This window comes from Tachyglossus aculeatus, chromosome 9, assembly GCF_015852505.1.
Source record: "Tachyglossus aculeatus isolate mTacAcu1 chromosome 9, mTacAcu1.pri, whole genome shotgun sequence".
NCBI classification, from domain to species: Eukaryota; Metazoa; Chordata; class Mammalia; order Monotremata; family Tachyglossidae; genus Tachyglossus; species Tachyglossus aculeatus.
In genome coordinates this window covers 8,389,501-8,404,410 of record NC_052074.1, presented here as the reverse complement: position 1 = coordinate 8,404,410, position 14,910 = coordinate 8,389,501, and the positions used below count along the sequence as shown (strand labels likewise).

The 14,910-nt window shown below is 44.4% G+C and overlaps 1 non-coding gene across 1 annotated transcript; it reads right to left on the bottom strand.

Annotated features, from left to right (window-relative positions):
• Window positions 1–4,960: 4,960 nt before the first annotated feature.
• On the bottom strand, window positions 4,961–5,099 carry LOC119932676. Its single transcript, XR_005452418.1, has one exon. It is a non-coding gene; the product is annotated as a small nucleolar RNA SNORA7 (small nucleolar RNA).
• Between the last annotated feature and the right edge of the window lie 9,811 nt (window positions 5,100–14,910).

The following is a 14,910-nucleotide window of genomic DNA, read 5'->3' as shown; positions in this document are numbered from 1 at the left end:
TGGATGACACAATTCCTGCCCTCAAGGAGCTTTCAGTTTAAATATTTTTGTTTGCCTCACCTCTTCCAGGCTAAGTGCCTTGTGGGCAGGGAGTATGCTTGCTTGGATTGTACTTCCCCAGTGTCTAAATGCACCCACTATTCCTGAATGCTTTTATTGCTCCTCCTCCTACTACTAATAATAATGTTGGTATTTGTTAAGCCCTTACTATGTGCCAAGCACTGTTCTAAGCGCTGGGGTAGAAACAAGGTAATCAGGTTGTCCCACTTGGGGCTCACAGTCTTCATCCCCATTTTACAGATGAGGTAACAGGCACAGAGAAGTTGTGACTTGCCCAAAGCCACACAACTGACAGGTGGTGGAGCCGGGATTAGAACCCATGACCTCTGACTCCCAAGCCCGGGCTCTTTCCACTGAGCCATGCTGCTTCTCACAAAACTACTACTGTGGTAGTAGTGCCCCACAAAACAGCAGGAGGGCATGTTACAAAGGGTACTTGTGAGCAGAACAGCCAGCTTCTACCAGGAGCCTGCAAGCAGCAAAGAAGATGCAAAAATTGGGTGTAAACATGGTAGAAGGTGATTTATCTTAAGCAATTTACAACAGGTGCTAAACATTACGAAAACCAGAGCTATTAAGCAATCAAATTAAGCTATAATTATAACTGAAGAGAACTGAACAGGAATTCTAATTAATTCAAATCCGAACATGTCCGAGAGGAATCCTCCAACAACCCCACTTCTCAAAAATACAAAACAAAAATAACCCTCGGATAATGTCTTCAGATTGCACAGGGAAGTAAGAAATGTTTCTCCGCCGTAATATTCCAGGAGGGATTTCCAGGAGATGGCTCAGGGCCTGTCTACCAGTTAGCCACTGTGTGCAGAAGTGGACTGGTGGTCTTAGAGGTGGAACATTGGAAGAGAGGTGGAACAAAGAATCCCCACTGCTCACTTAAACGTTTCAAAAGGCTGCAAGGTATAGCCTGTTCTGCCATTTGAAGATTTCTCCCAAGGCACTGGAAGCATTTAAAGACTCTTCCGTCCTTAATGCCTGTGTCTCCTCCTCTTTCTTGATCTCTTCCTCTCCTCCCGCTTTCTTCTCTCTTTTCCTTCTCTTTCTTTTTCCTCCTCCTCCTCTGGACACCAGAAGGGTCCTTCGGACATTTAGATTCCCACTGGCTCATTCTCCTCAGCCCTCTGTTCCCAAACCCACCCTGGTCAGCAACAAAGCCTGGAGAGCAGCTGAAGGACTGGCCAAAACAGAGCCCTGAGATGAACTGAAAGGAGGAGGTGGAGAAGGAGGAGGGCGACCTTGTGAGAAGGTCTTGTGAGACCTTGTGAGAATGCTATTCCATTTATTTTGTTAATGATTGCGTATAGCTTTAATTCTATTTGTTCTGCCGATTTTGACACCTCGTCCACATGTTTTGTTTTGTTGTCTGTCTCTCCCTTCTAGACTGTGAGCCCGTTGTTGGGTAGGGACTGTCTCTATATGTTGCCGACTTGTACTTCCCAAGCGCTTAGTAAAGTGCTCTGCACACAGTAAGCGCTCAATAAATACGATTGAATGAATGAATGAGAAGACGATGGGCCTGGAAGTCAGAGAACCTGGATTCTAATTCCAGTTCTGCCACTTGCCCACTGTGTGACCTTGGGCAAATCACTAAACTGTTCTGTGCCTCAGTTTCCTCCTCTGTAAAATGGAGATTCAAGCCTGTTCTCCCTCCCACTTAGACTATGAGCCTCGAGTTATCATCATCATCAACATCACTGGTACTTATTCAGCACCAACTGTGTGCAGAGAACTCTACTAAGTGCTTGGGAGGGTACAATACCACAGAGATGGCACATACGTTCCCTGCCCACAATGAACTTACAATTCATTCATTCATAAATTCATTCGATCGTATTTATTGAGCACTTACAGCATGCAGACCACTGTACTAAGCACTTGAGAGAGTACAGTATGATCATAAAAAGACATATTCCCTGCCCGCAACAGTTTACAGTCTGGAGGGAGCTTACAGTCTACCGGGGGAGACAGACATTAGTATAACTAACATACAAGTGAGACAGGGACTGTGTGCAAACTGATTTTATCTACCTCAGTGCTCAGTACAGTGCAGAGCACACAGTAAAAGTTAATACCGTAATTATTATTATTAGCAAGCCAGCGCTTAGTGCAATGCTAGGCACCCAGTAAGTGCTGAAGAAGCACCACAATTATCTATTATTAAGAGACAAGGGGCTGTTTTGAGATTTAACCACACAACAGGTGAAGAAGCCTAGAGAAAGGAGTTCTGAGTAGGTTTGTATTACAGTTTGCGATATCCTAATTTCTCCTCTTGCTTTCGCTGTTTGTCACCCATTAAATTGTAAGCTTCTTGAGAGCAGGAGTACTATTGTACTCTCCCAAGCACTTAGTAACAGTACTTAGTGCTCAGCAGACCCTCGTCAAATACTACTGATTGACTGAGTTGAATGGCTGCTCCCAGACTACTTCATTAATCCCAATAATTTGTTTCCGAATGCACTCTATAGAGTGACACCTTAACACTAAGCACAGGATTGAAAATCAGAAGACCCTAGATAGAGTCCTAGCTCTGCCTCTGACCTGCTATATGACTTTGGGCAGTCACTTAACTTCTCCATGCCTCAGTCTTCTCATCTGTAAAATGAGGATAATATATCTGTTATCCCCTATTCTTAGACTGTGAGCCCGGGATGGAACTGGGACATAGTCTGATCTGATTATTTTGTATCTACCCTAGCATTTAGCATTGTAAGTGCTTTATAAGTGTCATTATTATTATTTATCTTATTGTTGTGTTGTGCTGATAGTCATTTAACTCAATTTGCCCGCACCCAATCCGCCAAACGATATCTCACCCATATTTAAAGCCCTCCTAAAATAGCCACCTCCTCCATGAGGCCTTCCCTGACTAACGCCTCAGCTTTCCTGTCTTGTTGCCCCATCAACTGCCTCAGCCCATAATTCCTAAATTGTTCATTTTTTTTCCCTTTAAACTCTGCTCTTATTCCTTCACCCATTGTGAATGTGTTTGTTGATATGATAGGAGGCCTTCCCAGACTGAGCCCCTTCTTTCCTCTCCCCTCGTCCCCCTCTCCATCCCCCCGTCTTACCTCCTTCCCTTCCCCACAGCACCTGTATATATGTATATATGGTTGTACATATTTATTACTCTATTTATTTATTTATTTATTTATTTTACTTGTACATTTCTATCCTACTTATTTTATTTTGTTGGTATGTTTGGTTCTGTTCTCTGTCTCCCCCTTTTAGACTGTGAGCCCACTGTTGGGTAGGGACTGTCTCTATGTGATGCCAATTTGTACTTCCCAAGCGCTTAGTACAGTGCTCTGCACATAGTAAGCGCTCAATAAATACGATTGATTGATTGATTGATTGATATCCTCCTGGACTTCCCATAAGATTATGAGCTCCTTGGGTGAAGGAATTCTTTCATTTCCTTCCATTTTATGTGCCCCAGTGCCCAGTACTACCCCTCTATATCCAGGAGGTGCTGAATGAATGCCATTATTGTTGATGTCCATCACATTTTTAACTTTGGAAAGACCTGTTTTGATTGGACACAGACCCAGTATTGTACAGGACTCCCAGCCTTAAGAGGGAGGGAAAATAGGTGTTATATCCCAGTTTTACAGAAGAGGAAACTGAGGCATAGAGAAATTAAGTGTCATGCCCCAGATCACCCAGAACGCAATTGGTAGAGGTATGACTAGAGCCCAGTTCTCCTGACTCCAAGTCTCAGCATCTTACTACTAGTACAGGCAAATCTTACAACCCCAGCGTTTTGTGGGCTGTCTTGGGCCATTTTGGAAAAATATAGAAAAAAATCTCAGAATTGGGGTATTTTGGTTAAACAAGTCCCTCCTTTACTTATACCCTTCCCTAACTGCTCTTGCTCACTTCAATGTTTGGGTGTCCAAGTCCAGGCTGGGTTATGATCAGTACATGCTCCGTTTATGTTGCACAGAATTCTAGGACTTTAGCACAGTTGTCCCAGAATACTAGTAGTCTTTATCTCCACACTTCTCCCCATTTTTTCATAATCACATTCTCAGAGCGGGAAGAGAAAGGTAAATGAATGATGAGCGGTGTTACAAACTCCCAGTATTAATCAAAAACAGTATGACATTGTGGTCCAGTTGGAGTCGAGACCTCAGTTTTTGTCCTGGCTCTACCACTGTACTTGGACAAGTCACTTAACCTCCATCTGACCCCAGTATCCTCAACATTGGAAGGGGGTAATAATGTCAGTCTTTTCCTCCTTCCCAGGGATGTTAGCATGGCACGAGGTACCCAATAAGGAAGGTTCTGGAAAATAAAAGAGCCATATAAATTTAAGGAATTTACAAGGCCGGCTTAATTTTAAAGAACTGATTCCTTACCTCTCTGCCCTAGCTGGGAGCAGCAAATTCCCCATACCTACGAGAAAAGGAAAGGGATTGAAGGAAGAAATGGGTGAGGGTTAGGGCAGATCTGAGATTCCAGGAGCTGGTTTTCAACCTGCAGAGCTACAGTTAGAGCTCTCAGTCCGTTTTGTTTCTTGGGCAGATTGGGACCATGGGCCAAGAGATGCTGTTAGAGGAGCGATAAAATGTGTTCAGAGTGATTCCAGGAAAATACAATTCAGGCAGCCTTGTTTAGGTTAATGTTTCTAAAGCTCATGGAGGGCAGGGAATTCATCTGTCTTGTCTTAATGCTGTTGAGTTGTCTCCAACCCATAGCGACACCATGGACACATCTCTACCAGAACCCCCCACCTCCATCTGCAATCGTTCTGGAAGTGTATCCAAAGAATTTTCTTGGTAAAAATATAGAAGTGGTTTACCATTGCCTTTCATGCAGTCAACTTGAGCCTCCACTCTCTACTCTCTCCCATGCTGCTGCTGCCCAGCACAGGTGAGTTTTGACTTGTAGCAGATTGCCTTCCAGTCACTAGCCACTGCCCAAGCTAGGAATGGAATGGGTAGGCCTCTGCTTGACTCTCCGTCCCATAGTCGAGATCGGTAGAGTACTGGAGACTCTCCAGGTGCGACCCTGAGAGCGGAAGGGCATGTATCTACCAACTCTGTTATACTGTACTTTCCCAAGCACTTAATAAAGTGCTATGCACATAGTAAGTGCTCGACAAATATGATCAGTTGATTGATTGAATCAGACTCCTGAACACATCAGATAAAAAGCTCCTCTCCCATGAACAATCCTGGCCTGGTCCAGGGGTCAACGGAGGTCTTTTCTAGACTTTAAGCTCATGGTGGGCAGGGAACAGAATCTACCAACTCTTGTATTGTTCTCTCCCAAGCATTTAGTACCTGCTTGGCTCACAGTAAGTACTCAATAAATACCACTGATAGATTCCTATTAGTCCCTGTCAGTGCTATAGTAATTCAAGGTACTAACTGAGAGCTTGCTGGGTGTGAAGCAGAGAATCATGCTGTAGCAAAGAACACGTGGGGGAGAAAGGAAACATGGTCCCTGACCCTCAAAGGGTTAGCAATCTAAGAATCAATAATAATGATAATTGTAGTACATATAAAGTGCTTACTATGTTTTTTTCACAGTATTTATTAAGCACTTACTAGGTGCCAGGCACTGTACTAAGTGCTGGGGTAGGTACAAGCTAATCAGATTGGACATAGTCCATGTTCTACATGGGGCTCACAGTCTTAATCCCCATTTTACAGATGAAGGAACTGAGGTACAGAGAAATTATGTGACTTACCCAAGGTCACACAGCAGACAAATGGCGGAGCTGGGGTTTGGACCCTTATAGGGGTCGGGAAGTGGGATGGCATCCAAATGCAGATGGAGTTTGGGGTCCTGAAAGATTGCACAAAATTGAGAAGCAGTGTGTCCTAGTAAGAGAAGCAGCTTGGCATAGGTATAGAGCAAGGGCCCAGGACTCAGAGGGTCATAGGTTCTAATCCCAGCTCCAACACTTGTCAGCTGTGTGACCTTGGACAAGTCACTTAACTTCTCTGTGCCTCAGTTCCCTCATCTGTAAAATGGGGATTGAGACTGTGAGCCCCACGTGGGACAGAACTGTGTCCAACCCAATATCCTTGTAACCACCCCAGCGCTTAGTACAGTGTCTGGCACATAGAAATCACTTAACAAATACCATGATTATTATTATTGCTAGTGGAAAGAGCATGGACCTGGGAATCAGAGGACTTGGGTTTTAATCCCGGCTCTGCCAATTTTTCTCTTTGTGACCTTGGGCAAGGCGCTTTTAACTTTTCTGTGCCTTAGTTTCCTCAACTGTAAAATGGGGATTAAATACCTGTTCTCCCTCACACTTAGATTGTGAGCCTTATTTGGGACAGGGACTTTGTCTGATCTAATTAGCTTGTACGTACCCCAGAGCTGAGAACAATGTTTGAAACATTTAGTGAGTGCTGAACAATCACCATAAAAAACACACAAAAAAGATGCTTCTGGGAGGCGGGAGACAATTATTTTTGTCACAGTATGGAGCTGGGCTCTGAAGCCCTGGGAATAATGCAGTTTCAGCTCTGAGCCCTGATTTGCCAATCTCTCTACACCTGACGTAGATGTGGGTCCTTCTGCTATCATCATCATAATTCTCCTGTTGTGCAACCTTGGGCGAGTCACTAAACTTCTCTGTGCCTCAGTTTCCTCATTTATAAAATGGTGTTGAAACACCTGTTCTCCCTCCACTTTAGAGTGTGAGATTGCGTTTGATCTGCTTACCTTGCATTGACCTCAGTGCTTAGTAGAGTACCTGGCTCACATTGAATACTTAAATGTTATTCTATTGGTATTTATTATCGTTATTATTATTGGTGTTTGTTAGGTGCTACCATGTTTCATGCGGGGCTGGCTGGGGCAGGGAAGCAGAGGCCTCTCCTCCTAAGCAGATTTGCTGTGTTCCAACCATGCTGCCGCTATTGGGGACTAGCTGATCCTGGAGGTGAGGGCTGGCATCTGCGGGAACACATATTTGCTGTAAGCCATGAAAATCAGTGAAAGTCATTGCCAGGCGGGGTGGGGGGGAAGGGGGAGGTACACTAGGGGGTGGGGGGCAGTGGGTTGCAGGCCCCTTGTTCCAGGCCGCGGGCAGCAATCAGGAAATTGCAGGAACGCAGCCTGGCACCCTTGCACCAAACGGGGAGCGGGAGCCCAGAGAACCCAGACAGGGATTTAAGCAATTAATCCTTTATTTAAAGAATAATAAACAGCCAGATTTTACACATCGAAAGAGGGAACAAGGTAAAAGGGGTTAAAAACTAAAAAGCAAGGACGGCAGACACCAATTAACACAATGCTAATTGACAATTTCCCCAAGCCTCCGTGAAACATGGCAGGCCCATTTCCCCAATTGCTAATTAAATCAAACCACACACACAATACTAATTTCCCTAACTTAGGGAACTCAGAAGACAAATAAAATACGAAACTAACTTAAACATTTTGTCAAAGTATAGAAAAATAATGAATGAAATCTTAAAAGTGCATAAACTTTGGCTCTGGGTAAATACGTTCAACTTCTGGCATGTTTAATGAATGCTTGAAATATCCCAGCCTCCCCATTCTCCTTGCAATTGCATAAATGCCCTCCCTAATCACAAAATAATCTACCACAGTCCCCTTAAACTTACATTCTCTCCCTCTGGTGTAGGGTACACAGCCCATCATGGAAGTGACATATAAATTGCTCCATTTAAAAATTATAAAATACCAGCTTAATTACAATTAAAAACAAAGGAATAACTTTTCTTTAAAATGTTCCCCAAGGTCTTTGACTGGAGCCTGACTCTGGGAGAAGGAAAAGCCAGTCACTTAATCACACAGTCCAGGGCAAAGACAGCAATTGCTCCGTCTCTCCATTCCCAAGGCTCCCCCCGCCTTTTCCCTCCCTCCCTCTCCCTCCCTCCTTTCCTCCCTCTCTCTCACACAGTCTCCATTTCTCTGCTCTCCCCTCCCTGCTAGAAGTGCTTCTATCGGGACTTAGGCCGAGATCTGAGCTGAAACCCCAGATCCTGGTCCTCCTGGGAAAGTCCTAACCCACCAGTATAGGATATTCGAAAGGCTGGAAGTGGCTCCATTATGTAGATGGGGAAACAAAGTGCCCAAAGGGAACATATTAGCCGTGGGCTTGCCAATCTGGACCAGGGAGACCCCAATCTTACCTCAGATATCCCTCCCTGGGGAAACGAGGACTCATTTTAGGGTCTTCAATCACAGTCCCCCAAAACAAAGAATGGTTCTGGGTGAGGAGAGCAGCAGAACATCCTGGAGAATTTGATAGGAGATTCTCCCCCATACCCACTCTCCCTTCATTCATTCAATCATATTTATTGAGCACAGAGCACTGTACTAAGCACTTGGGAAGTACAAGTACAATCTCCCTTCAAGAATACAGTAGCATTTCTTTTGGTGGATGAGGCAACTTCTTCCAAGTGTCGTTTCTTTCTAAGTGCTCGGCAAATGATCACAATGGCACCAAATGGGCTGGTTTTAATCAACGAATCTCAGTAGTAAATGCTTCGATAAATGCCATTACTACCATGGGTATTTATTCTTTCACTCATTTAATCAATCAATCAATCATATTTATTGAGCACTTACTGTGTGCAGAGCACTGTACTAAGCGCTTGGGAAGTACAAGTTGTCAACATATAGAGACAGTCCCTACCCAACAGTGGGCTCACAGTCTAGAAGGGGGAGACAGAGAACAAAACCAAACATATTAACAAAATAAAATAAATAGAATAGATATGTACAAGTAAAATAAATAGAGTAATAAATATGTACAAACCTATACATATATACAGGTGCTGTGGAGAAGGGAAGGATAAATAATGATAATCGTATTTATTGAGTGCTTAGTCAAAGTACTGTACTAAGTGCTTGGAAGAGTTCAATATAACAAACAGGAACATTCCCTTCCCACAATGAGCTTACAGTTTAGAGGGGGATACAGACATTAATATAAATACATATTTATTTATTTATTTATGAACACCTGCGGTATGCCGAATACACAGTTCTTGGGAGAGTGCAGCAGAGTTAGGAAGTAAAATCCCTGCTCTCGAGGTGTTTATATTCTAGATGGGAGACAGACATTTAAATCATTCACAGAAAGGAGGAAGAAGGAAAAGGGGATATGTATATATTCTTTCTATGAAGCAATAATATTTCTTGAGCACTTTGTGCGGAGGACTCTACTAAGGTTTATGGAGGCTTTCAGGTCAGTCAGTCAATCGTTCTCTGCCCACAACGAGCTTACAGTTTAGAGGACAAGTCTTGATTTTGCAAACTGTCTCAACTGATGTATCTGGCACAGGGAAGCCTCTTATCCATCCTTGTTCTTTTCCGGGGTCCGGCCAGGGGAAACTGAGGAGGGGCAGGAGGACGGCCAAAAGACCTCCCGTTCATTATGATTTATCATTGCTATGGGCTCCTCCTCCAAAATGATAGCAGAATGAAAATATAATTTGCTAGGTTAACTCTGATAATTAAAGAGAGTTTAGGGCTGAGTGCAAGGCTGAATTGTGCATGTGTGGGTGGGTGGTTGGACTGCTTGTTTGATGTGAAAGTCAGTGATCAAATTATTCAGAGAGTGATTTTCAAATGAGAATTTTACACTTTACATAACTGGTTTTGATTTATAACAGCGGCACTCAGAGGGGAGGATTCCCCATCACGTTTCTGAATGCCTCAACATGCTGTCCGTCAAATTCCAGCATACCCGAACCACGTGGCACAGCCGAGGCTGTTCCATTTTCCTCTCTGGCAAATTCAAGTCCATTTGGTTTCACTCTTTATCATCTTCCAGCCTGGTTGGGAGGCTACTCATGAGGTAAAATCCACTCCTTATTTCAGGCTAATGTAAGTCCTTGGTTTGGACTGTTTCTGCTCTGATTGCATTGTATCTACTGTAGCCCTTAGTGCATTTCTTGGCCCATAGTAATTGCTTAACAGGTACCACTCATATTCTTCTTCTCTTCATTCTTAATTTTCCCAGAGATGGCTTTATAGAGTGAGAGTAAGAGCATAATTGCCTGTGATGAAAGAAAAAAAAAAAAAAAAGCAGAGGAAATCATTGCACAACCAAAAACCCTCCCATACAAGTTAATTGGTTAGCTAAAACAGGATCCTTACTAGAAAACATTTATTGCCTCAAGTTCCATCCTATAGTTCTGTGGGAAATTCTGTGAGCGCTGGACACTGAGACTGAGGATTTGAGCTGAGGAATGGTTGCATTACAGTGAGAGTGACTTGTCCAGTGTCAGCTTGTTCTCTCTACTCCCTAATCTGAATTGCTCACCACCTTGGGGCAATCAATCACTCTTCAAAACAGGAAAGAAAAAAGAAGGCAGTGATGGAGTTTTGGTGCTGAGGTACTGTCCAGGGAAACTGGTTTTCAAGCTAGTGGCTTGTCTGGTCTGCTCTGAAGCATAGAGTGCCACGAACGAGTAGACAGGCAGGGTTGTAGTTTGTTGTAAAGCGCGTGTGTGGTCCATGTGTGTATGTCCAGGTGGCATGAAAGTCCTGACATATTCCACCCATTCATAATGTTGAGCTGGGTTTCCAAGCCCAGTGCTAAGAGGCAGGCAGGAAGGGAGAGATTAGGGACAGGGTGCCATTGGGAAGGTAAGGAGCGAAGAGTGCAAGAAATTGTGGAAATATGTGTTCAGAGATTAGGGGGAATGCAGGAGTGAGCTAATTTAACGGTGATACTTAGCACTGCTTGGGTTACACCAAGTCGCAGAAACAAATGGTTGAAAGTACTCCACCTCCTGTCAGGCATCTCCGGGGAAATTCCTTTTATTCTGCTTCCTGTGGAAAGGTATAACGTGGCTCAGTGGCAAGAGCCCGGGCTTTGGTGTCAGAGGTCATGGGTTCAAATCCTGGCTCTGCCAATTGTCAGTTCTGTGACTTTGGGCAAGTCACTTCACTTCTCTGTGCCTCAGTGACCTCATCTGTCAAATGGGGATTAAGACTGTGAGCCCACTGTGGGACAACCTGATCACCTTGTAACCTCCCCAGCACTTAGAACAGTGCTTTGCACATAGTAAGCACTTAATAAATGCCATTATTATTATTATTACTAGGGAACTTCTTCCTTTTATCCAGCCTCAATCACTTCTGAGTCAGTTTAAGACCGTGTCCTCTCCCTCTGTGAGATGGGAGCACGAAAATTTTTCTTGCTGACTGTTTTGAACCTTTTGGGTGGCCAACGGTGACGAGCTGCTTGTTGGATGTTAAGAGCTATCGCCAGAGAGATGACTCAGTTCCTCCTTGTTTTTAATGTTCTCGGAAGCTGTTCTCGGACGTTCGTCTCTGATCTTGCCTGGAAAAAGGGTCAAGACAGGGTGGGGCAGGGGATAGGGAGAGAAACAGCCTACCAAAATATTCGACGTTCACAACAACCCCTCTTTTTTGTTTGCTCCACTTCCTGAGGAGGAAGGGGTGGGGCCCAGTTGTTAGGACCCCCATGAGAATCACTCGTGGAGAAGTATCATGGACACCCCTTTTGACTTTGCATTCTTGGCCCTTCCCCTTGGATGTTGGCTGGGATGGTCAGTGATCTTGGGACAGGACAAAGCAGAGTCAGGGCATAATGTGTTCTGTAGGCTCCAAGGATTTCAGCGGGGTTGGGAGGGGACCGAGGTCAAAGAAAGCCACCATTTTGAGCCTCTCCATCACTGTTGGGAATTCCCAGGTCTAGCCAAAAACCTGAGATGAGCCAGCCTGAGAAGCTAGCTCCAAAAGCTCCGGTGATAGAAGGCAGTTTGCCCCCATGAAGCAGACACCTATGGTACATTCTCAAAGGTCGGGAGCTGAGAACATCATGAAATGACCCACCTCTCAGCAGTCTGAACCATACACTTCACTTCCCCTTGTAGAAATGCTGATGGGCTTTGACCAGGACTATGCCTGGCAGACTTAAGATCTTTCTTGCCTCAAACTGATTGACACCATTCTCCCTTTCCATCCCCCAGCCAAGTTACTAGGTTTAAAAGAAAAAAAGTTGAAAATACCTGTAGGTAGGCAGATCATCAAACCAATGTGACCAACATTTAATTATATTAGCATTTGTTTTCACTAAAAAAGTAATCATATTACTGCCTTTCATGTCACATTAGTGAAAATGGATACCAATATGATACATATTAATGTAATATGATGGGAAATTGCTAATACAATTAGACTTTCACTTTTTATTAGTCCTGGAGTGACAGCACATGTTGAAGAACAGCTCACTTTAGCGAGGCCCGGAGCAAGCAAGAACCTGGCTCATGTGTCTTTCTTCCTGATGCAGGAGAATCCTCCCCAGAGATCACTGGGTCACCTGGGAACCACAATACCGGTCCACCTCAGCACCTCTCCAAGCCGTGAGAATGGGGAGGAAATCAGGTGGGGGTGGGAGGGACAGCTTCACACCCAGGCTGAGCTGCTTGTTGTGCGTTCATTAAAATATCGTGTGACAGGATCCTGCTCGTGTCACCGGAGAGCAGGTGGAATGAATATTTCATTGTCCCTTCCACAAGATGGGTGAGGGCAGAGGAAGGGCTCGAGCAGGGAAAGCCCTCTCTGAATCCACTCCAATGTTGGTTTCAAGATCCAAGGTGGCTTCTTGCTTTGGACTGATTTTTTTTTATGGTATTTATCAAGTGCATACTATGTCCCAGACACTACACTGAGGACTGGGGTAGATTCAAGAAAGGTTGGACCCAGTCCCTGTCCCACATAGAGCTCACTGTCTTAATCCCTATTTTACAAATGAGGTAACTGAGGCAAAAAGCAGTTAAGTGACTTGCCCAAGGTCACACAACAGATAGGTGGCGGAGCGGGGATTAGAATCCAGGTCCTGTAGCTTCCATGCCTGTGATCTTGCCACTAGGCCACCTATTTCAGGATTTCCCAGAAGTGACACTTGATGGCTTTTGTGAGAAGCAGCGTAGCTCAGCAGAAAGAGCCTGGACTTGGGAGTCAGAGGTCATGGGTTCTAATCCCGGCTTTGCCACTTATCGGCTGTGTGACTTTAGGCAAGTCACTTAACTTCTCTGTGTCTCAGTTACCTCATCTGTAAAATGGGGATTAATATTGTGAGCCCCATGTGAGACAAACTGATCACCTTGCATCCCCCCAGTGCTTAGAACAGTTTGTTGTGCATAGTAAGCACTTAACAAATATTATCATTATTATCTTTTCTTTTGCAACTGGATCTCTCCCCTTGCTCCTTCCCTCCTTCCCCAGCTATGGCATCCTCCCAGTCCATCTAGGTCACTATCGAAGGGGCACCCAGAGATGACATCTGCCTGCCTGCTGTGAGTAAGAATGAATGAAGGGCAAATACTTGTAAATGTGGCAGTATGGATTACACAGACTTCGTATTTGTCTGGGGAGTGGCCTTCTTTGTGGAGCTGGAGGATGCAGATGGTGATTTATCAATCAGTAGTGCTTAATGGGCGCCTAAGCTCTAAAGAGCACTGAACTGAACTAAGCTCCTGGGATAATAATGAAGTAAGAGTCCCTGCCCTCAAGGAGCTGTCAGTCTAATGGGGTGATTGATAGACACAAGACATTCAAAAATGCTTCGGCTGTTGTAAGCAAGAATAGGGAATGACAACTAGATAAATCAGTGGAAATCAATCTAACTCAAGAACAAGTTGTAAGTGAATGGTTGGAGTTGGATTGTCATGACCCAGGAAGGAGAAGCTTAATCGGAGAACATTGATTTCTAAAAGAACCTTGAAGAACTTTGATGTAGCAGATTGGGAGAGAAATGAGTAGTGTGAGAAAGGGATAGGAAGAGGGAGAGTCAATTTTTATTAAAATGCTCCCTTCAGTGGACCAACCATGAGTTGGAACACTGTTGTTGGAATTCTGAAAGGCAGAGACTGCCATGACCCCTCTGTTCTTCTTTGGTGTGACCATGTCACCAAGATGACACAGCTCAGCAACCAGACCCCAGAGAGTGTCCAACTGTGATATTAAGCAGACAGTAAGACTGAATGAAAGCCACGGTTGTCAAGTCCTGTGGGGGTCAAAGCCACGCTGTGTGCTGTTGGAAGATTCCCTAAGAGCTGGCAATCCCTTCTGAGTGTAGGTAAATGCTCAGTTTTTTACAGTCAGACAAACTGAAGCCTATCTAGGTGCCAGCTCCCAGAATGAGCCATAAGCAACCAGTGGTATGTATTGAGTGAGTGCTTACTGTGTGCAGAGCACTGTATACTAAGTGCTTGAGAGAGTACAGTACAACAGAGTTGGTACACACATTCCCTGCCCACAATGAGTTTAAAATCTAGTGGGTCCCAGGGAAGCAGCATAGCCTAGTAGAAAGATCATAGGAATGGGAGTCAGGACTTTTGTATGTTTTTCCAATATGTCCCAGAACAGCCCACAAAAACTGTGGGAAGATCATGGGACCCGGATAGAGGAGACCATGATACTAATCCTGGCCCCACCACTTGCCTGCTGTGTGATTTAGGGCAAGTCACTTAACTCTCTCTGTGCCTCAGTTTTTTCATCTGTAAAAGGGGGATAAAATATCTGTTCCTCACTCTCCCATAGACTGTGAGTCCTCAGATTACCTTGTATTTACCCTAGCACTTAGCACAGTGCTTGGCACATAGTATTGGGTACATAAACCATCATCAACATCATCAGAGTTCTGTTGGAGATTTTAAGTTATCTGAGCCCTGGTTCTCTCTTCCCTTTCAGACTGGCTGTCCCGCCAGGTTCTAATTGTACAGAATAAGAGCCACCTGGCTCTAGGTCTGTTTTCTTCCATCTCAATCTCTCATCCAGCTGCCCACATGGCTATGATACCATGAGGGGTTTGTGGGCAGAAGCCAAGGACATCTTCCTGAACAAAATCCTTGC